This window comes from Rhinolophus sinicus, chromosome 17, assembly GCF_057876585.1.
Source record: "Rhinolophus sinicus isolate RSI-liver-muscle chromosome 17, RSI-T2T, whole genome shotgun sequence".
NCBI lineage: Eukaryota > Metazoa > Chordata > Mammalia > Chiroptera > Rhinolophidae > Rhinolophus > Rhinolophus sinicus.
This window is the reverse complement of record NC_142517.1, coordinates 33,610,236-33,633,629: the sequence shown is the minus strand read 5'-3', so window position 1 is coordinate 33,633,629 and position 23,394 is coordinate 33,610,236. Positions and strand designations below refer to the sequence as shown.

Below are 23,394 nucleotides of genomic sequence, written 5' to 3'. Positions count from 1 at the left end.
AAGCTAATGATCTAAGCAGAATTCACATGCATATATCATCAAAAGCATTTACATAAAGACACAAAATAATTTATTTTCTTGATAATCCATCCATGTTGGCAACTATGTTTTTTAAGCAGATGGCACTATGATAAATTATCCAATATGTGGAAATCATGGCATGAATCAGGAAACTTTGCACAGATGCCTATAATGAGATGTTCATGATCACATACCACTTGCACATTCAGAGAATGACAGAGCCTTCTGTTGTGAAAGACATTTATATGGTGAGGTTTCTTTTAGTAATATTTAATGATGTTGCTTTGCTTTCAGGGTGATGCATTCCTCAGGAAAATAATTGATTATATTTGGTGGTCTTAATCTTGAAAGTAAAATATTTCTCAGAGCAATTTTTGATGGAAAAGATCAATTTAGAATATACTCATTTTTAACAAAAAGAGCTGAAAATATTCTGGGCTTAAAGGTATTCACAAAACTAGTTTTAAAGATCTCAGAATGATTTTAATTTTCACCACAGAGCTCTCCAGGCTGTCAAAAGAAAATCTTCATTTTGTTTTATGAAGAAAATATTGTTTCAAGTAAAAAATGAAATGTTGATATTAAGATATCTGGATTGTGATGCTGTGTTCATTCTCCTTGAAATTCAAGTTACAGAATAGCAAGTAAAATGAACCATTCAGGGGGAAAAAAAAAAAAAAAAAGATTCCAAGGGCACAAAGCTAATCAATTGGAGTTGTAAAGAACTTTAAGATGATATTAACAGAGATCTAGTGATTTGGAATGTTGAGTGATGATTCCTGAGGAAGGCAGATAAATCACTTGACATAATATGAATACAAATCACTGGCAGAAACATGGTTCATAACAATGTATTTCTTGGCTCTAGAATACTGAAAAAATTAAATCTCTAATATTCCAACATCTGAGTCTTAACTCTGAACACAAATTAAGAGTTTCTCTGATTTACCTGTGGAGAAAAACACATAGGTCCTAGCATATTCTAGGCCCTAATTTATTTATATTTACTCTCTGTTTCTGTGTCTCTGTCTGTCTTTGTGTTTGTCTCTCATATATATACCAGCATGTACACACAACACACTTTCTAAAGATATTAATGGAGCAGATATGGCACCATACGGAACATGCTCAAATATTACTAATTATTATGCTAACTTCATTTTAGACTTGATATTTCAAAATTATGCATAAGAAATTGTCATCTATGTATTTTGTATTTATTATATTGGAAGTTATTATTAAGCTTTAATAAATCAATGGTGATGAATTATGAGCCAAATTACGTGCCAACTGTTTTTCAGCTTTATATTTCTAAAATGAATTATGAACAATTTTTACCAAAGCACATTTGAAAATTGTTTGAAGAAAGTATAAATTTGGAGATATAAATAAATTTTACGTCTTCATTTTAAAAATTCTAAATATTATCAGGGATTTTCATTAAGACAAACTATAGCACTCAATATTAAAACTATAATTTATAAATTTGACAATATTTAGATTTTTTTTATTTGGCCCTTGAATAGTCATATTCTCATTAAATGAATATAATAATACCTTATCGGTTCAGCAGCAAATGTGAGAGTTACATTTTTTCTTCCTTCAGTTTATACTTCAAGTTAAATATACTTTGGTTAAGAAATTTTTTTTTTAAATATACAGAAAAATGTATGAGGGGATGAATTAAGTAGACATGAGAGAAGGAATAGTTTTCCCTGTATTTTTGTTAATTTTCATCTCTTTACTCTTTGCTTTTACTTATTTTTCTTAGGTTGAGGTATTGTGTTTAGTGGCTATCATAAGATAAGAAAACTTTCAAGAAATAATTAGGCCAACAGTTTTCAAAATATGGTCTGGAGATCCCTGGGTATCCATAAGACCCTTTCAGGGGTTCCATAAAGTCAAAATTCATTTCATAACACTGAGACCTCATTTGTCTTTTTCACACTTATTATATGATAAGTGTGCAGTGGAGTTTTCCAGAAGTCACATAATATGAGCTATCACAACAAATAAAATCCGAAGCAGATATGAGAATCCAACTGTCTTGTATTAAGACAAACATTTAAAAGATTTTCAAAAATGTTAATGCTACTCTTCTAACTTGTTTTATGATCTAAAATGGAGTTATTTTTCTTAAAAATGTATTTAATATGTAATGTGTTATTACTGTTTAAATGAATATATATGTTTTAAAATTCCTGTTTTAAAATCTAACATTGCAAATATTATTAGGTATAACTGACATTAAAAAAAAAAAAAAAAAAACATTTGGAATCCTCAGTGATTTTTAAGTGTACAAATGAATCCAAGTTCCAAAAATTTAAGAACTTCTGCCATAAATTAATCCTCAATACCTTACATTATTGACATTTTCCATATGAATGTACAAACTAAAATGATCAAGATGCACTAATATATACATCTCCTTCTTCTGTTAACCTATTCAACTAAAATATATTAAGATTTTTAATATTCAAATCACTGGGCTAAGCATTGGTCCTAGAATGATCAATAAGATCTGTGTCACAGAAGGAAGCCGTGTCTTGGATGACTATGCTCTTACAACTAAGAGAGTGGTATCTTTTGTGAAATTGCAGCATGTATCTTATATGGATTATTCTTTACCAAAATACCACTTTTTACATTTTTACATTAATTATCATGCCTTAGCTATTCTTGACCTGGAATAATAACAACAAACCAAGGTGACTGTCTTCCTATTTAAGGTCATGGTACCTCAGTTACAGAAGGTCTAGACTCCTCCGGGGCTGTGCAAGAAATTTTAAGTTTATTGTGGAGGAACGGAAAAAAATAAAGAAAGAAAAGTATCATTAAAATAGACTTTTGAGAGTCTATTTGAAAGTCAAAGCTTTCAATTTATAAAAATTGGGCTTTGTTAAGAGAATAAAATATTCTTGAAAAGCAAAAGTGAAGGCAGTTAACATAGTAAAACATAAGCTATGTCACAACCAGATTGGAGATGTGATAGAGAAAGAAATGTAACTTAGCCCCAGGAAGATGTAGCTCATCTGCCCTGGAACGGGGTTCGGAAGAAGACACCGAAATCTGCAATAACATTGATAAGACTTATGGAGGCTGTGCATGGAGAAGCAAATACAGCAGCATAAGCCTGGCCAGCAGATGTCACACTGCCATCACAGAGCTACATGGGATCCACGTCAACGCTTGAGCACATCAGTTCTCATGTGAGCATATTCCTCACGTGTGCTGGGCTAAGGAGTCACACAGGTGTGCTTCTCATCATTGCCTGATGCGGGACTTCATCAATGATTTCCTGCAGACTGCACACAAATCATCTCACCTATGCTATAAGATTTGTCAGAGCTCCATTCAAAATGGAAAACATGGGGCCTCCAATATTTACTTCCAGATCACTTATAAGCCTTTCAAATAAAACCAGAAAATTTATGACATTAGAATGATGTATAAAAGAAAGGTCCTAGCTATTTGACTGTAGAGGTGTAAACATCCTATACCTGTTGTTTCATGGGGATTTATATCAGTCCCACAGTGCAATTACCAATCCTTAGAAAAAAAGTAGAAGCCTAGTTATTTGAACACAAGGTCATGAGCCCTTGTGGGGGGAATATATATATATATATATATATATATATATATATATATATTCATATGAATGAATGTATATGTTTCATTGAATATTTTTATTCAATAGTTTCATGAATATATATGTTTCATATATATATATATATATATATGTATATATATATATGTATATATATATACATATATATATATATATATGTATATGTATATGTATATACATATATATTCCAAAAGACGCATTAGAGCTGATTATCTGGCTACGTCTTACTTTCAGGGAAACAAGGTACCAAAGAAGAAACAGGTTAAAGAGGAAAAAAAGAAAAGAAGACGAAAGAAAGGACGTAGAAAACAACCTTAAAATCTTCTTTCTTGGACTTTGAATTTCCATCAAAATATGGAACCTCTTTTTAAGTACAAAATACAAATTTCCACAGCTTAAGTCCTAAGTGTTGTGACCTAGAGAATATTTGAAGAGCTTAGAATTTGTTGGAAAAGACTGGTCTTTAAATGCAGGCCAGAAAGAAAATGTGTAGCTGATAATGAGGACACTAAGTCACTTTGGAGACGTCATGGGAAGCCAGACAAGAGTATTTTCATTTTTTTAGGATGGAAGAACGCTGACATCCCTCCTGAATCAGATGCAATTGTGTTTCGCAGTTGGATGATGACACACAACTGCTCAAAGGAAGCTTTGCCTGTGCTGGCAGGCCCACTGCAGACCTACTGAATCAGAAACTCTGGGAGAAGTGCCCAGAAATCTGCTTTAACAAGCCCTTCAGGTGATTCTGATGCACAACTACTTTGAGAACCACTGTTTTGGGGTAAGACATAGTGCCCTCTAGTTTTCTGATGTTGGAGAGATGGCAAGTGCTCGAAAAAAAAGTTTGACAACATTTAGCTTTCATTTCTAGAACGAAATGGCATCCTTACATAAAATTAAGTGTGTTTGTCAGGAAATCAACGTTTTACTGGGGTAGGATGTAATTGAGGTAATATTTTTGCAGATAATAACAGTACAATGCTATTCTCAATAATCTCATTTGTACCCTGGCTTTCATAACAGTTGAAATAATGGTATATATTGTATCAGAAGAAGTTCAAATACTGCCTAAATAAAAATTTAAAAAATGTACTGAGGGAAGAGACCCAAGATGTCAGAGTAGATAAACATTGTGCCTGCATCCTTCTGAGAACACATTAAAAATACAGCGAAAGTATAGAACAATCAACGTGGAGAACCATCTGAAGTCTAGCCAAAGAGAAGTCTTATAACTAAAAACATTATAAACAAGCCACATCAAGACTGGTAGGGATGGAGACATGGATCGGCCCCAAACCTCCATGAGAATCAGGAGGGATATCTTGGCTGTGGAGGTTTCCCCAGGAGGAGTGAGGGAGCCCTGCCACTCACACCAGGATCCTCAGCCTGGAGCACTGATGCCGGGAAGAGGAGCCTCTATGACATCTGGCTGTGAAAAACAGGTGGGATTCCGACTATCTGGGTGGGATGGAAGGCTGTGGGAAACCCAGGCATCCTCTTAAAGAGCCTGTGCACAGATTCACGCGCTCGCAGGCACTCACCTTGGGCTCCGGTGGAGGGACGATGACTTAGGCGTCCTCGGAGGCATACAGAGAGCAGACTGAGGTGTGTGGCCTTGGGGGGGAACTGGAGGAAAGTTGCTATTTCCCTTAATGGGGTTTTCCTCTCATGCAGCCAGCAGTCAGGCGCCATTTTTATGTGTTGAACCCTCCCCCTATGCTTACGTCCAAATCTGAATCTGATTGGTCAGGTGAGCTCCGATGCTCTGCCCTGATGACTCATGAAAATGGAAGAAAAGAAAGTCTGTGATAGCAATACTTATACCAGACAAAATATGCATTAAACCAAAGGGTATAACAAGAGACAAAGAAGGACCTAGTATTCCCAATTAAGGGTATTTATCCATAGTAACCCAAAATGCTACTTCAAGGGGATGTATGTATCCATGTGTTTATTGCAACATTGTTTACAATGGCCAGGATCTGGAGGCAGCCTGCATGTCCATCAATGGAAGAATAAATAAAGAGAAGGGGGAACATATATACAATGGAATATTGATTGACTAGGGAAGGGAATGGGTTCTTGCCATCTGTGGCTGCATGGATGGACATGGAGGATATTGTGCTGAATGGAGTGTCAGACAGAAAAAGACAGATGCAATGTGATTTTGCTTATATGTGGAATCTAATGAACAAAACAAGCAAAACAGAAACAAACTAACAGATACACAGAACATTTTGATTGTTGCCAGATGGGATGAGGGTTGGGGGTGTGGATGAAAAAAAGGGGAAGGGATTAAGAAGTACAAATTGGTTGTTACAAAGTAGTTATGAAGATGTAGGCTATAACACTAAGGAAAATAGTCAATAATATTGTGATAACTATGTACTGTGTCAGATGGGTATTAGATTTGCTTGGGTGATAGATAGGAGGGAGTTGGGAGATAGAGTGAAAAAGATGAAGGCATTAAAAAGTACAAATTGATAGTTACAAAATAGTCATGGGGATGGATGTAAAGTAAAGCATAGGGAATATAGTCAATAATATGGTAATAACTATGTATACAGCTAGGTGGGTACTAGACTAGTCAGGAGGATCATTTCGTAAATTATATAATTATAATTATATGTCTTACCACTATTCTGTACACCTGAAATTAATATAAATAACACTTATAAATACAAAATTAATATAAAAATAATATTGGATGTCAATTGTAATTGAAAAAAATTAAAAAGGGGGTGAAGGTGAAGGGGAATAAAAGGTCCAAATTTCTAGGTATAAGACAAATAAGTCTTGGGGATGTAATGTACAGCATGGAGAATATAGTCAATAATATTGTGATAGCATGGTGCAGTGTCAGATGGTTGCTGGACTTATCATGGTGATCACTTCTTTAGGTACATAAATCTTAATAACCATGGAATCCCTGAAACTCATATAATGTTGTATATTAGCTATATACTCAATAAAAGTCTTTTGAAAATGTATTAATCAGTTGTGGGTTTCAAATTAGACATTTTTATTTATTTATTTATTTTTTAATTTACCAGAAAATAACAGATTTTGTTGTTCATTTTTTTCTACATTTTTGCAGCTTCTTTTCAAATCTCAAGATAAAATTTAGCGGTCTGGCATAGCCTTTTTTTGCCAAAGCCAAAGTGTAGAAAGGACATAGTATATAAATGATATCAAGACAGCTTTACTGTGACTTAGGAAATAAATGTGTGTGTAATGATAGGAATATAAATATATAGAGGGTTTGTTAAGATATTGTGTAGGCCTCTGATAAAGGATCAAAGCCCCCATGGGGGATGGGCAAAAGATAAAATAAATGCAAGATAGGACAAATAGCAATTTGAAAGGGAAGGCCTGGTATCTGGGACACATTATAGCCACAGAAGAGTAGAAGTAGCAGCTTGACATCCATACACAGAAGGAGAGCTGGAGATGGTGTCGCAAGGATCCATTTCAGAGCTTGCTTGAAACGTGCATGAGCCACAGGTGTTCTTCAATCACTCTTTGAGCACCTGGCACAGCTGGGGACTTGTGAACTGAAAAGTGCCCCGAATTAGAATAAGGGAGCTGCAGAATCTGATGATCTTGTGATCTGAGGCAGTGAGAAACCACCCCATTATCAGCGAGTACCAACATGCTGATCTAAAACCGATGAACCAGGTACACCTGAGAAGACAGCAGTCCAGAAGTGACTGTCAGGGCAGAGTTCAGTGAGGACAATATATGCACGGACAATGCCTTCCGTGAAGATTAGAAAGCTTCACTGTGAACCAAGGTATCAAACAGGGAAGTCCTGGTGAGAAAAGACCCTTTGAAGCAGAAAATAGCCCTGATAGTATGCTTAAACTTTATGTTGACTGAATGTTTAAGTGAAAGCAACTATTTCAAACCAGTAGAGGTCAAATTACATTTAATAAGCAAAGTAAGGGCCACTCATATGTCACTATCATCAGCAGGAATGTATACTCCAAGAGACAGTGAGGTCAGTTATAGAGAATAGTTATATATTCTGAGTTAATATACGTAACTAAACAGAGGAGATAGAACCCAGGGACTTCTCATTTCTAATAATCCTTCTTAGATCTTCCCAGTAAAGCCCTCTCTTATAGCAAGTGAGGCACTTTGGTAACATACTAGATAAGTAGGTCAGTTTTGATCCAAAGTGACATTATATATGCACTTAAGTAAATTAACTCTCCTTATCTGAAACAACAGTTATGGGCAATCTACATATGATATAAAAGAAGCAATAAACTGTTCAAGTAGAATTTTAACTATCATACTAGAATCTCTTCAAATAAATGAGAAGAAACTTCAACAATCAAGAAGTTTCTCAGGAATATTTTTGAACAATTAATGTGACTTATTTACCAAAGCTAAGCTGAGTAACCTGGCATGTGTGTTTTTAAATATTGGCATTCTAAGCCCATTAGACATACCTTATAGCCAAGGTCTAAGTGCAAATTCAAGATATGCTACATAAAATGATGTCAAATGTGATAATAAACACCTTCTATTAAAACAAGACTTGTTCATAAAAGATATTTTTTGTGGACAGATAACTCATGCTGACAGTTTGTGAATTCCAGAAGTCTTTAGTAGGCAATTCTTCTGTTGGCCATTCTCTCTGGCCCAAGTTTATAATGTTAACTGATTATCACAAAAAAATGTGGCTAAGAAGGAATTTTAAAAAGAGAGTTTGGATAATTTTGGATTTGCAATGACAGACAACAAAGAGCTTTAATATGTTATATTATACTTCTAGCTATATAGAGAAGTAAAGAGGATTAAGCCCTAATGAAAAGATTTCTATCAAAGCATGCATGGTTATATAATTATCATTGTACGTTTCCCTATGAACAAAAGTTTCCAAATAACAACACATTTTAAAAAATTCAGCCATAAACCTATTTAAAGGGCTTCATCATTCAGGCCTGTAACCACTGCATTGTCTTTGTCAATTTGTCTGTAGTCCGTTCTGGTAGGTGACATTGTTCTTGAGTACTAATCAATTGATGTCTCCGTGCCATCTGGCATTCTGTTGCTAAGCACAGCTGCAACCCTGTAAGGTGAAGTGTCAGTGGCAAGAAGCAGGGTTTGTGTTCATCACGATGTCACAGTCCAGACTACACAGTCAATAAATCTTTCATATGTCAGGCTTATCCTACCAAGTGAAGAAATGCCTTGGCAATGCAGGGAAGAAAATATGATGAAAAGTAATCACTCCAACAAGATTTTGAAAATCGTGGTTTGTTTATAGCATGACCTCCTAAGAAAAGATACACTTCTTCACTTGAATTGAATATATACAAGTTATTAACAGATACATCATTACATAAAAGGATGATACTGAAAACTCAGATTTTATATTTGCTTATTATCACATAAATATATGTATAACATTTCTCATTGACTAATTTTCACCTATCAGTAGGGCCCTATATAACTTGCCTTTACATTTCTGAGAGTAAAAAAAAAACAAAAAAACAGCACTATAATAATTATGCAGAGAAAAGGGGTGTATACCTGGAGTGTCCCAGACAAATGTAACACAAGTCTGCAATTTGAGAAAGCAGAGTCCCATTAAATATAGTAAAATCCAAGTAAAAATGTAAGTTCTCATCAAAATGTTCTCAAAATACTACGGAGGGTTTGCTTTCAAGACATCATAAATAAGCTTGGGTGGGTGTGGTGAAACTTTAAACAAATTTTCTTTGAAGCAAGAGTAGTAAGGTGTTGATTTCAATTATAATCACTAATGCATGAGAGTGATAACCATAGCATGCATTCCATGAGGCTTCTCTTTGCCATTGTATATCATGCCTATCACAGTTGGCATAACCTACCTTGGGAATGTGTATGACTAGTTCAAGAACATCTTCCTGAATTTCAAATTCCAGATCTTCTATTTCATTCCTTAGACGAAAGAGACATATCTAACTATCAAATACATTGCTTCATCGAGGGTATCCAGCTGGAATAGAACTAGTTCAGAAAGCACCTTAAGGAAAAGTACTGACAAATCCCTGTAGTAGGTAACCTCCTACAACAGATGAATGGTTTCAAAAGACAGTCCCAGTAATGAGAAACATTTCTTGTTTTAAAAGCATACTTTCTCTTTCTAACAATGAAACTCTTAGAGAAATAGGTACGCTGTACATTTAAATTGGTTTCAAGAAAAATTTGTATATAGTCATGTATACATTCAAACAACTACCAGATTGTATACAGTACTTACTATGTGCCAAGGAATTTGCAAGGTGCTCTGAATAAAAAAAGACAAAAGATGTCCATTTGATAAACTCAAACACAAGCAGGTGACACAAGAAAATTAACATTTAAAAAACTATGGTAAGGGGCCGGCCCGGTGGCTCAGGCGGTTAGAGCTCCGTGCTCCTAACTCCGAAGGCTGCTGGTTCGATTCCCACATGGGCCAGTGGGCTCTCAACCACAAGATTGCCAGTTTAATTCCTCGAGTCCCGCAAGGGATGGTGCCCCCTGCAACTAGCAACGGCAACAGGACCTGGAGCTGAGCTGCGCCCTCCACAACTAAGACTAAAAGAACAGCAACTTGAAGCTGAACAGAACCCTCCACAACTAAGATTGAAAGGACAACAACTTGACTTGGAGAAAAGTCCTGGAAGTGCACACTGTTCCCCAATAAAGTCCTGTTCCCCTTCCCCAATAAAAAAAAAGAAAAAAAGAAAAAAAAAACTATGGTAAGATATTTACTCTAAAAGCACTCTCCTCTTTTGTCGCTGACCACTTATCCTGGCTTATTCAAGTGTTTGAAAGTAGTAATCATTTTTCTAATTCTGATACAAATTTACATATGCTTAGACATCCATAGTTTTAACAGTTACAGTATAAAAATAAGTTAGATATGTATATCTATTTGTAAAAGAAGACTTTGTAAAGTCTCAAGTAGGTCACCATTTCAAGTCATGTTTCTTGGAATCTGTAGCACTAATCTATGTCTCAGGTCATGTTGATCATGTAAACAGAACCAGAAATCTGACATCAGAAGAATGATTATACAGAGAAGGACTAAAGTGCCATCTGATGGTTTTAAGGAGGAAACCAATTACTTGGAGGCAGCAAATTATCTTAATATAAGTTTTCTCATGGCCAGTAAAATAATCTTCTCCATATTTAGGAATATACTCTGAATAAATTCATTTTGTATATTGAAACCTTTCTGTGTATGTGATCACCAAATATGAACAGACTGAAAAACAAGATACAGATTGTACTAAAACATAGCAGGATTAATTATTAATTACCTGATTATATTTAGTAACTGCAGTAATGCGCTGGCAATCCAGTGCTTAGCTAAATGTCAGACTTTTTGGCAGTAGATTCATAATCTAGATGCAAACCATGTGAATCTCAGCAGTTCACAATTTCCACATTGTGGCTTTTGACTAAATTTCTCCTTACTTTCCCCAAAAATAAGATTTAAATTTTGGCCTTTGCAAAGTCATCTTGGGGTAATAAAAATAAAGTTTGAAAGAAAAAGTGGCATCCAGAAACGTTTCAAAGATGATGAAGAGGAAAAAACTTAGAAGACAGAAGATTGTCAGGGGACAAAAATACTGAGGAGAGATTACCCTGGAAACGAAAAGCAAGACACTGGTAGAGAAGGGGCTACAGGTTGCTCTTTTTTAATGCTTGTCTCAGAAGTCACTGTATGACTCCAAAATATGCTTTTATAATGATCAAAATTATTTCATAAGAAGCTTATTTTTTACTTAAACATGTTATATGCAAATTAGGAAACATTTTACATTATAGAAATGGAGGCTAAAAGCAAAATGTTATAATTTTCTAACTCATAAATAGCATAACTATTTTATTTTATACTACATATATCACTTCACCATTTTAGGCCCAGTTCTAAATATTTTTGCGTGCACATGCACACACACACACACACACACACACACACACACACACTTGCTTCAAATCATTGAAAAACAATGTTCATCTCTACTAATAAATCTGAGGATTTTCAGGAGGGATTTAGACGTCACCACAAACACTGTGCCTTCCTAAAAGTCATTCCTTTGCGTGCAACTCCCAACATTTCTACTCTTTAGAATGGCTCCCTGCATCACTCCTTTCTCTTTAAATTGTATTTTCCTCTCACCTATTTCCTTGCCCCACCCTAAAATCTCTTTACAACAGCTTCTGCAAACTACAGCTTCTCTTTTTACTGTCCTTAACTTCTTTTGCCATAAAGTTTATATAATGTCAATAATATCAAACCTTTGTCTAGTTTCAATTCTCTAAAACAATTAATACAAGGTAAAGAATCTTGTTAGATTATCTGAGTATGAGGTGCAGGGTGGAATTTTTAACTTGTGTCTTTGAATTTTACTTTCTACATGTGTATATATAAATAATGATTAGAGGAACAGTACATTTGTAGTGCAGAAAATCAGAAAATCAGGCAAGCATTTAGACAAATTTTATATACACACTATATATCAATAACCACCATTCATACTTAATAATAACCACAATGCATATCTTTCCAAATCTTACTCTTTGTTTGAATATGTGTGTGTATGTGCATATTACAATGGGATAATATTTCTCATAATGTTCCTCAACCCACTTCTTACATTCAAGAATTTTCACCACCGTTATTCTCATCTAATCTAATATCCCCAAATTATTCAGATTTCCAAAATTGACCCCCAAAATATCCTTTCTGATATTCAAACACATTTCTAGTCTGCACCATGCCCTGCATCTTATCATGTCCCTTACATGTTTTCCAGTAGTGCAAAGAAACTTTCTTCACTGTTTTGTTGAAACGACCAGGCCTGAATGTCTCACTTTTAGGAGTTGCCTGGTTACTTCATTGTGATACAATTTATTTTGTTCATTTATTTTCTTTATTTCATATCAAATGCAAGTTGTATCTCAAAGTTTAACAATAAAAGATTCAATTAATTTTGTTAAAGTAGATAATGTTATGTGTGTGCCCAATAATCTATTGATTCCACTCTCCGTGATGTTAAATTTGAGCTTCTGCTTAAGTTATGAAATTCTGAATGTAACTTGTGTGGTTTCTCAGGGGTATTAAATATCTAGTTCTCCATCAGTCATACACCTAATAATTTTCATACCAATTGTTAATTCTTGCCTGACTCAATATTTTCATCAAGGTTTGTGAATTTTTTGTTTCTAATATAGTATTCCTTCTACTTGTATTACATAGTTGTCTTTATTCTTTAAGTTGGAGTTGTTCCTCAATAACAGGGCTAATTTTGTATTCTATTTATCAGACCGCTTATTGAATTCATTCATATCTACAGCCAGAGGACAGGTGGACTTCCATAGATCTTACAGGAGTGTTTATAGATAAAGGAGAAGTATTTCTGCAAATAATACTGAAATAGTTCAAGAAAGAAGTAATAAGTACATATATATTTACATATATTATCATATGCATATGTATGAAGAAAGAAAGAATGATTGAAAATGAGTCGAAACATTAACACATAGTAAATCTGGGTAAAGGTATACGAGAGTTTTTTATAATGTTTTGAAACTTTTCTATAAATTTGAAATTATATCTAAATAAAAAATTACATTTTCAGAAACTAATAAACAAATGAAACTATGGATGATCGCAGTAATAAGCTAATGGATTAAAGTTATGTTTTATCAAGTGAAATGAAAAAAATTGGAAAATATACAATAATCAATTGTCTTTGGAGAATAAAGGAGACACACATTTTCTTAGATTGCCGGTGAGAGTATAAATTGATCATAGTTTATGGAGGTAGTTGGTCATACTTGTCTTCGCCATAAAAATGTACGTATCTTTTGAAAAATTGTAATTTAAGTAATTATTCCATGAAAAGTAAGCAATATGTAAAAATATTACAATTGTTATGTCCTATTCTATATTACTATTTCCATGACACATTTAAAATAATCCACCTTTGCAATAAACGTGAGTTAGATAAAGTATAGAACATCCACAAAACCAATTAATATACAGGCAATAAAGTTAAAGAAAATGATTTGATAGCATCGATTATATAAAAGTAGACTACAAAATATTATATTTGACACTATTCCAAATTAGCTTAAAGGAAAGGTATAATTGCACAAGAGTAAACAGGAGAAAAAAAGATAATCCATATACATGATAGAATAACAATTTCCTGAGGAACCAGGCCCCAGGACTCTGCTTCTTAGAGTGTGTAGTCTGTGAACTTCCGGAATCAGTCTCACATAGGAGGTTAGTTTAAAAGCTCCCACCCCACCAGGTGGCTCAGTTGGTTAGAGTGCAAGCTCTTGACAACAAAGTTGCTGGTTCAATTCCCCCATGGGATGGTGGGTTGTGTCCCCTGCAACTAAAGATTGAAAACAGTGACTGGACTTAGAGCTGAGTTGCACCCTCCACAACTAGATTGAAGGACAACGACTTGGAGTTGATGGGCCCTGGAGTAATACACTGTTCCCCAATATTCCCAAATAAAACGAAAAAAACAAAACAAAACAAAACAAAAAAACCCTGGGAAAAAAAAACCCACCCCAGATCTACAAAAGCCAAAGTTTAAGGATGTGGTCCAGAAATCTGGATTATTAAAGAACACTTGGATTGATTCTGGAATATACTAATGTACAATTTTTCTAAAAGTAGAACTCCAAGATTGATTAAGTGTTTGGCAAGAATTAAGTTAAGCCAATTCACTAAATTAGATTTAAACAAAGAAGGGTGTTGCTTCTCTGTCTCTCTTTTTTCACATTAAAAAAGCAAAATGATTAGTGACTGCCAGGGTTGGGGGTGGGGAGGGAGGGGTAAATTCATAGAGTGCAAAGGAGTTTTAGGGCAGTAAAAATAGTCTATATGATACTATAATTGTGGATGCATGTTGTTATACATTTATCCAAAGCCATAGGACATACGACCTCAAGAATGGGCCTTGATGTAAACTGTGGATTTTGGGTAATAATGACGTATCAGTGTAGGTTCATGGATTGTAACAAATGTGCCACTCTTGGTCAAATGTTGATAGAGAGGGTGGCTGTGCTGTGTGGGGGAAGGGAGAATATGGGAAATTTGTACTTTCTGGTCAATTTTGCTGTGAACCGAAAATGATTCCAAAATTAAGTTTATTAAAAATTGGCTTTAAAATATATATTCAAAAAAGTAACTTTGCCCTTCTTTCTATGCAGTTTCAGAGTTTATTTCTTTACTTTGAGTCTCCTGCCTTTGTAACTGATGAAAATACATTTGGTACCACATTTCCTTAAAAGTTATGGCTTTTCCTTGATTTTATTATCTTCTTAGAGTCTAGTGTCCTACAATCAAGCCAAATTGCTGGTGTGTTTAATAAACCTCTTTCCAGACCGCTTTACATGATCTACCTGTATACCTGTATAAAAAGCACAGGGCTACTTCAGACTCCCCATCATTCACTCTCCCTTAACTTCTAAAAGATATTTTTTCATCTCTTATTTATACCACTGTCTGCAGACAATTCCATATTAGCTGCCACCATTAAAGAATTATTTTTTTGCCTGCAGGGCTCGGCCCAGTTCTAAAATCTGTCAAGAAATCCACCTGTAAACACCTGCCACATCCGTATTTGAAAGTCCAGTCTCTTAGCTCCAGAGACTTGTTCAGATTTATTCTGATTAAGAATATTTCTCTCCTTTTACCTGAATTGTTGAAAATGTATTCTTATTCAACAGTTACCAAGGATATCAGAAGATTGCAAAAACAAACAAACAAACAAACAAAACTAATTTGCACTAGTCCTATTGAATTATTCTACTACTGGAAAAACATATTGAGAAAGCTTACAGTTGCACCTAAAATTATTATTGTCATCATATAAGTAACAAGTGATGCAATAAATTATGGTATACTTATTGATAATATATCATTCACTCATTCAAATATTTTAATAAAAGTTAATATCATGAAATGAATATAAAACACAGGAAACAAAATTATAACTTATTTGACTATCACTATATACTTGTATAACTCTATTAACTATGTATGAGAGCAAAAAACTAGAATGGAATATATCAAATAAACTTTTCAATCTCTGTAAAATGTGGAAATATAGTTTTTTGTAATCCATATTCTTTAGAGAAGGCATTACTCTTGTAAAAAAAAAAAAGAAAGAAAGTATTAATAAAAGATTACGTCATTTTCATGGCATCAGTACGCCTAAGGAAGGCTCATGTATAATACCGGATTGGTACTTCCCACACTGTCTCAAATTTCCTTAATGCTGCTATCTAGAAAACAACCTGCTAAGTGGTAACTAAGTTACAATAAAATCTTTAAAGTAAAAAGCCACTTTAATAGGCTAACTGCAAATGGTCATAGTCAAGACCATCACAGTTGTCTGGCCCAGCTTCAACATACACAGTTACGAAATCTGAGCAGTGTTTAATCTGTGTCATCGTGGCGTGATATTTCAGCAATGTCACTTACAAGGCATACTCAACATTAAATAGCATGATCATTAACGATCAGGATCTCAGGTAACAGACTAGCACTTGCCCAGTGACCCTGAAACAAGACTCACTGAGCGTGACCTACATACTTAAACTGGATATGTGTGAAAAAAATGATGACATCACAGAAGAAAACAGCAGCTGTATGGTCAGCCACAAAAGAAGAAACCCTCAAATAAAAAAGGAAGGAGAAATGCACTGAAATAATGCATCAAATAATATGGGTCAGCCGAGAAATCATGTGAGAAAACGAACTAAAGGGGCAGTAGCTAAAGCAGAACTATTGAGCAGAGGAAACATTGTCGGGTTTTGTAATCAATTGATGTTTATAGCCAGTTGAAATATGTGTTAAAAATAAAAATCTGCTTGAATGGGTTGCTTTATTGTTTAACTTCCAGTTTAAAGATGAAAATGAAATATGTGTATACATGTGATATGTTTTACGTAGTGGAAAGTAGATTATAGGAGCTTACAAAATGCTGTTTAATTCTGTAACACCAAATGCATCCCTCAACAATTGCAGGATTTGAGATGAGAGTAAGACCAAGCAAATGCTGGCATAGAAAGTAACGCAGTAGAGCTGTGTTGGAGAGAAAAAATTTGACACTTGGATTAAAAAAATCACATATATTAAACCAATGAACTCTCCTTCATGTGGGCCATGAGAATAACCACATTTTAAACAAAAATGCCATCTCTTTACAAACCATTGCATAATTGTCAGTGAACTACCTTTAAAACAAAGTTTCCTCCTTTTAGATAGACCACATATTCTGTAAATTTTGTGTAACTATGTTTTAAATACCTTACAAATCATTGTGATTGTGATGTTTATTACTAATACACACCTCCTAAGTAACACTTTTCCCAGAAAAGTTACTTTTAAAAGATCAAAATGTCTATTGTATTGGAAACAGTTGACATGAAATAATATCAGACAAATCTAGGTTAAAATTTTGATTCCAATAGCTTCTAATGATAGGATATATAGCAAGATTCTGATCTTTATATATTCTGATCATTATCTGAAATTGTGCTTAATAATACTTACTTAACTCCAAATATTTTAACTCCAAATACTTTACTCCAAATACTTTTTGGAGTAAAATAAAATAATTTATGTAAGCTGGCAATTACAATGACTGGAACAAGGTCGTATAGATATAAAAATGACATGTTTGAAATTTTAAACAATATTGAAAAGCAAAAATGGGCTGACCTACAATTACTTGCCTAATTGTTAGTCAATAGTGATGCCCAAGTTGAGAGATTTAAAAATGAAAGCAATCATTTGCGAAAGCTAAAGAAATAAGTGCTTTGAGAAGTCAAGCATTAAACAGTTCATTCTTTTTGTTTTCGTTTTCCCAAATATCTAATTAAAAGATGATAAGCCTGAAACACATAAATGCATCCTGGAGGGCTTGCAAACTTTCATCTGACAAATTGTCTTTTCTATAGAGTTTGGTGAAGATTGTTCTTTGTATTTTCCTTCTCTTGACTAGAAAATCGTGGCTTCTCATTACACTGACTGCCTGCAGGGCTTCTGAATAGGAAATTACCAACGCTGAGATTTGTATGACTTAAGTAAGTTTTGGGGTTTGGGGGCTATGGGGGACAGGGGATGAAAGGACATACATATCAGAGACATTCATTCAGTTAATATAACTAACTTTTGATTTCCATCCCTTTATCTACAGAGTAATTATTTTGTTTCCTGTTATCTTTCTCATTCCTTTATAACTACATTAGCACAGATTGAAGTTACAAAGATTTCAATAACAACATTTATTTAGAACAACTTGTACATCTTTAAACCTTAAAACAAGCATAAGAAAAATATATATTCAATGAAAGAGAGTAAAATCTTTAAAATTCTGGTAGTTAGGAAAATGTACATTTTCTGTTCCATTTGAGCTTCTGTTAAAGTAGCTTCTGTTTCTTTTTTAATTCACTTAGATGAGCGCCTGCAATCTTGAAGCCTGAATCCGGTAATACTTTTGTAAATGAATCACTATTGCATTCATACCATTAGCCTCTGAACAGATGTCAGAAAGTAAAGATTGGCTGCTTCTAGATCAAGTTGCTGCTGCCAACTCTCGCGAGCTTTGTCAGTAACAGTTGATTGTAATGTCAGTGCAGTCCAATTTACAGGCTGGAGCAGCAGCTGCATACTGCATTTCCCTGAAGTATTACATGATTTCCACTCCTTGAAAACTTTATCATCTTTGTTGCAGTGGGTCAGGTAAGTTGCTCTGCATTTACATCTTCGTATAGAGATGCAAGTTACTGTGAAGCTCATTCTGTAGGATTGTGATCCCTTCACGTGTTTGCTAGATCCCTTTGGTGCTCTGTGGGGGACAGTCATTGCAAATGGGACAGATGAAACAAGTGAACAGGAACATGCATCAAATCTAACTAGTATTCAGGAAACACAGACTGAATACATTTAACTGCTGAGAAAATGAATTTATTTAACTTTGTACAAAAGATCATAGCACTTGTGGAGTCAGTGTTATGTATGTCCTTAGCGCATACACTAAAGGAAAACATTTTGTGCTTTTTAGCCTTCAATGCACTGTTTACTGAATTTCTCCTTAAAAGAGTAACAAAAGTGGTCTTGACCAATTTTAATCTATTTTTTTGTTTTGTTTTTTAAGTTGCACAAAATGAATAATTATCTTATTTTCTGGCTTGCAAGGGTACATTTCTTAGCCAATATTTTGCCATCTGAAATTTTAACATCAATTGGAAAAGTTTTAACTTTTTTTAATATAAAAGGAAAATATTTTTCTTAATTAGATTTACACCTTTTGTTCCCTTTGGCCTGTTTGTCCTCTTTGTTTTAATATGTATGTAAATTATAGCAAAATATTTTACATTTACTGTTATTTTTATTATTATAGAAATTATAAGCAAAGATAAACTTCTGCTCATCTTATAATCTTGTAAACCTATCTTTATTTTGATGTCATCAATTCTTGTTTAACCAGAGAATTAAGCATTAACTATAAAATGTATGAACGTTAAAAGTAAACTAAATGTAAACAAAATTATGTCATTGTTTATCATTTCTATTTGTTTTTTTTTTTATTTTTAGAGTATGCCTTCCAAATTTTTATGAATATATTGTATGCTAATAAGCTCAATTAGGAGTTACTATCACTAGTCTGTATAATGTCTTCCATAATATAACCTCATAGTTATGATAAATATATATTCATATTTCACCTACTTTATTTAAGGATGACTGAGAGCTTTAGAGAGTGGCTTTATATTTTAAATGAAAATGATTAGAATTCTCTGTGACTTTGAAATAAGATGGGCTTTTGGATGGCAAATAAAATTTCTAATTGGATTTGCAAAGTTCTGTTTTATTTTCCTAGATTTATTGTTACTATTTTCCTAGATTTGTTGTTATTATAGTTTGTTTTGAATGCCTGCTTCTTTAATTGTTAGAAAATATTTGGGTTCTGCTGCACATTTCAGTTTTTAAAACATAATCTAGTAGCTTATCAAGTGATATCCTATTTACAATTTAGGTTGTGCTTAGATTAATTTCTTGGTAACAATTGATAATACATGTTTAAATTGTATGTTGTCTTCATTTGAATACTTTCAGCCCAAAATGTATTCATTCTTTTAAAAACTGAGTTGTCCCAGATGTTACAGAATTATAACTGAATAGATGTCAACATAAGAACAGATTCAAATTTCTAAGACTCAAGATATCTCTTTAACATTAAATATTCAAATAATTCATATAATCAAAACTTCGTGAATGTACTTCCTGATTGAAGACCGAGACAGGCCTTGTTTCTCGTACCTAATATAGTGTCTTCTATCTGCACACATCCTTTTAGTTCCTGAAGGGTCTCTGAAAGGCAGTTATATAGTCTATTTATAAACAGACTTCCTCAATTCCCCACTTCACTTAGCCTGCAACAAAACAGGCTTTTTTAGGTTTCGTATAAAGGCTTAGTTGTTTTAATTTGACCAAATACATTTTAGTGATGCTTGTGCTAGATCATATTATCTAGACAGCTCTTTTCCCACCATTTTAAGAACCAGTATTTTTGTATAGAAACATATATTCAACTTTTTAAAATATAGGAAAATTACTCTATACTCAGAAAACTATTATCGATATTTGCTTGACCATTCTTGAAGCAGTCCTTAGCTGGCAAGTTATTTTGAAAACTTGGTTGGTATCCAATTATGGCAAATATATGGTAAATAAATAGCTCCCTATTTCAATCATTTTATTACACCCATCCATATTTTATAGTGTAGCATTACAATTTCTTATCAAGGAATTTTGATACTACTTTCAAAATTAAATTAAAATGCAAAATGAAATAAATGATTATTTTCCTTTTTTATTATGAAAGTTGTGTTTTTAAAAGTTTAGAATATTTTCCCAAAATCGCCAGATTTTTATATCCTGGAGTATTTATTAAATTTGGAACAGTATAGTATTCATTATGTTTTACGGTTTTGCCCCTTCCCACTCCCATCATTCATTTGTTCTTCAATTCCAAACAAAAACTCATGCCCCTCTTTGAAACGTTAAACATTATGACACTAAGTTAATTGATCTAAATTCAAGATACTTAGTTTTACTGGGCATGAAAATTTACCCAATTTTTTATGTTAAATATGTTATGTGTTCTCAGTGTTTAAATTGTTTATTTAATGTGACACTAGTTATTTTGCACCAGAATTAATAAAAGAAAACAATGTTTTATTTAATATTTTAATTATTAATAAATATTTAGCGATATAGACTAACATTTTCTTAGTCTCTTTTAATTATTTCTCTTTTGATTGTTTATTCATGTGATGACATATATTAAAAATATAAACATCTCTTAATGGTAAAACTAGAGAGCTACATGTTAGTATGGAGAATACCAGATTATGAAAAGGACAAAATAATGCTATTTAAATAAAGTACTGCAGCTAAATATAAATATATTAGCCTATACCAACAATAAGTATGTGGACGAATGCATATTTTAGTATTAAAGTCTAGATTTAATAATGCAGTACATAACACTCTCCAACAGGAAGCCTGAGGTGGTTTGGAACTATATATACTATTCTTGTAATGGACACATTCTTACGTTGACTTTTTGAATGTTACTAATTACATTATTTATAAGGTGGTGACTCATAAATATTATTGTTGAAAAAGCAATATTATTTATATAAATCATATTAAAAGAAATTAAGATCTACTCAGCACAAAATATAAATAAAATACAAGAAGTAACTGTAAATCAAACTAAGTGAAATAGGAGTATTACAAACTTTTGGGTGTAATAGTAGCTGTTTTTTTTGTATGTGCAGTGAAAATTATTACGTGTATTAATTACATACAAAATCAAAATCATTTTGTTATACAAGTAATTGTACTTACTGTGCAATAAAATTAATAAACTGTAGAACAAGAGTTTGAAAATTATCAGACTAAAAATTCTTAAGATTTGATGTTTGGTTTATAAACACAGAATAATATTTATATAAAACCAAGAAAAAAAACAGTCAATTTTGATGTTAGACTCAGAAGAACATTGATTGAGTTAAGCCAAAGGGAGAAATGAATTCCAGAGATGCTGTGATTAATTTGTTGAAATTCAGTTTAGAGTAAACCAGTTTTGTATCTTAACTCCTTCTGCGTTCAAAAGAAGGGGGGAAAAAAAAGCATCACAGCACTTTGTTCTTCTCCAAATGCCTTCCTCAATTTATTTAAAAGCAAGAACATAGAAATTATCAGAAGGAAAAAAAAAAAAAAAATTGTAGTAGTAGTGACTCTAAAACTCTAAACCTGTCAGAAACATAAAATTTAATTAGTGTCAAGTCTATAGGAAACTTTATATTATTACATTTTATTTATCGCTATTTATAATATAACAAATTATATTTATTATAATTGTAATACCTAAATATCATAGTGTAAAAATAGTGTTGAAATATTGTATACTTCAATAACATAAAATGTTGGTCTTAGCACAAATCAAATTGTACCAATATTGAGAACTTAAAAAATATATATTGTTTGATTTTTGAAATCCTTATTATAACAATCATTTATATGTAAATATATGCATATACACATGGATATCAACAGAATTAGATATAGATGCATAGAGATAGACATAGCCATAGGCATAGACAAAGATAGAAATAGAGATGAGAGACAGAGAGAGACTATAGGACTGGGCACTGAACAAAATACCATAATCAATGGATTAGTTTATTTAGATATTTTGGGGGATCAAAAATACTTGTTGATCACTAGTTATCCTACGAGCAGTGGTGATGAAGCTGACTTTAAAAATGAGTATCATAGATCTGGGACAGGTATCAGATTAGGGCCTTATCTGCCTTCTGAGAGAATCTAAATTAAAATATAATAATAATAATAATAATAATAACAATAATAGAAATTCTTAATACTTGGAGGATTAGCTTCTTAGACACATAGGTTAGATTTATAATTACAGTATCAAAAAGTAGTAAAGAGAAGACTTTGTATATTTGTGGACCTTTGTTATGTTGATGAGTTCCATGTTTGTATCAGACAATTTGAATCCAGTTTTCTTTCAGCTGTATAAAGGTGGTAGTATTTTTAAATTATATTTGCATTACATTTTCCTGTCCCTTTTTGTCACATGGAGTTTCAGAATCTGGCTCTTTAAATTATTTTATTTTTTAAAAACTCAAGATTGCATTATGAGTTTTTAATAAAACTTTGATCTCCCCAAATGGTCTCTTCATATCATCAAATACATATTATTTAGTAAAATGCCAAATAGTTATGATTTTGTAGATCTCAAAGATTACTTTTGTTTCCTCCATTTTTCCCAGTTATTTCTCAGCTTTTGTCCCCTTATTTCACTCATTTTGTCTTCTATTGAATACAAGTAAATCCGACCATGTTAACGCATTTAACCTCACTAGTTGTGCATACTTTAATCAATTAACAAACTAACAGATGTGCAGAAAATAATCCCTGAGTGTAAAATTCCTTTTAAGTCTGTATCTCCTCCCACACATTGTATCACTAGCCTCTGGTTGCCTCTATTGATATTGTAATTCTGGTGGAGAAGCCCTTCATGATTATTAAATTTCTGAGAAATTGTCTGGTATATATCCGTAGCCCTCTCTTTCAAATTTTTCCCATAGGCCTCGATAGTGGTAGCAGATTTATTAGTTTTCATAAT

The 23,394-nt window shown here is 33.0% G+C and overlaps 1 protein-coding gene and 1 long non-coding RNA gene across 11 annotated transcripts in view; one reads left to right on the top strand and one right to left on the bottom strand.

Annotated features, from left to right (window-relative positions):
• Positions 1-8,402: 8,402 nt before the first annotated feature.
• Positions 8,403-23,394, bottom strand: part of LOC109449577 (uncharacterized) — a 490,477-nt gene continuing 475,485 nt past the window's right edge. For all 9 annotated transcript variants that reach the window (XR_016019526.1, XR_016019524.1, XR_016019527.1 and 6 more), the window contains one exon: positions 8,403-18,516. This is a non-coding gene — a long non-coding RNA (uncharacterized LOC109449577). The remainder of the gene's footprint in view (positions 18,517-23,394) is intronic.
• Positions 18,285-23,394, top strand: part of BCHE (butyrylcholinesterase) — a 50,795-nt gene continuing 45,685 nt past the window's right edge. Inside the window, exon 1 of one of the 2 annotated variants that reach the window (XM_019735932.3) lies at positions 18,285-18,410. The gene's annotated coding sequence lies outside the window, so the exon portion shown is untranslated. The remainder of the gene's footprint in view (positions 18,411-23,394) is intronic. The other variant, XR_016019522.1, reaches the window with a different exon arrangement.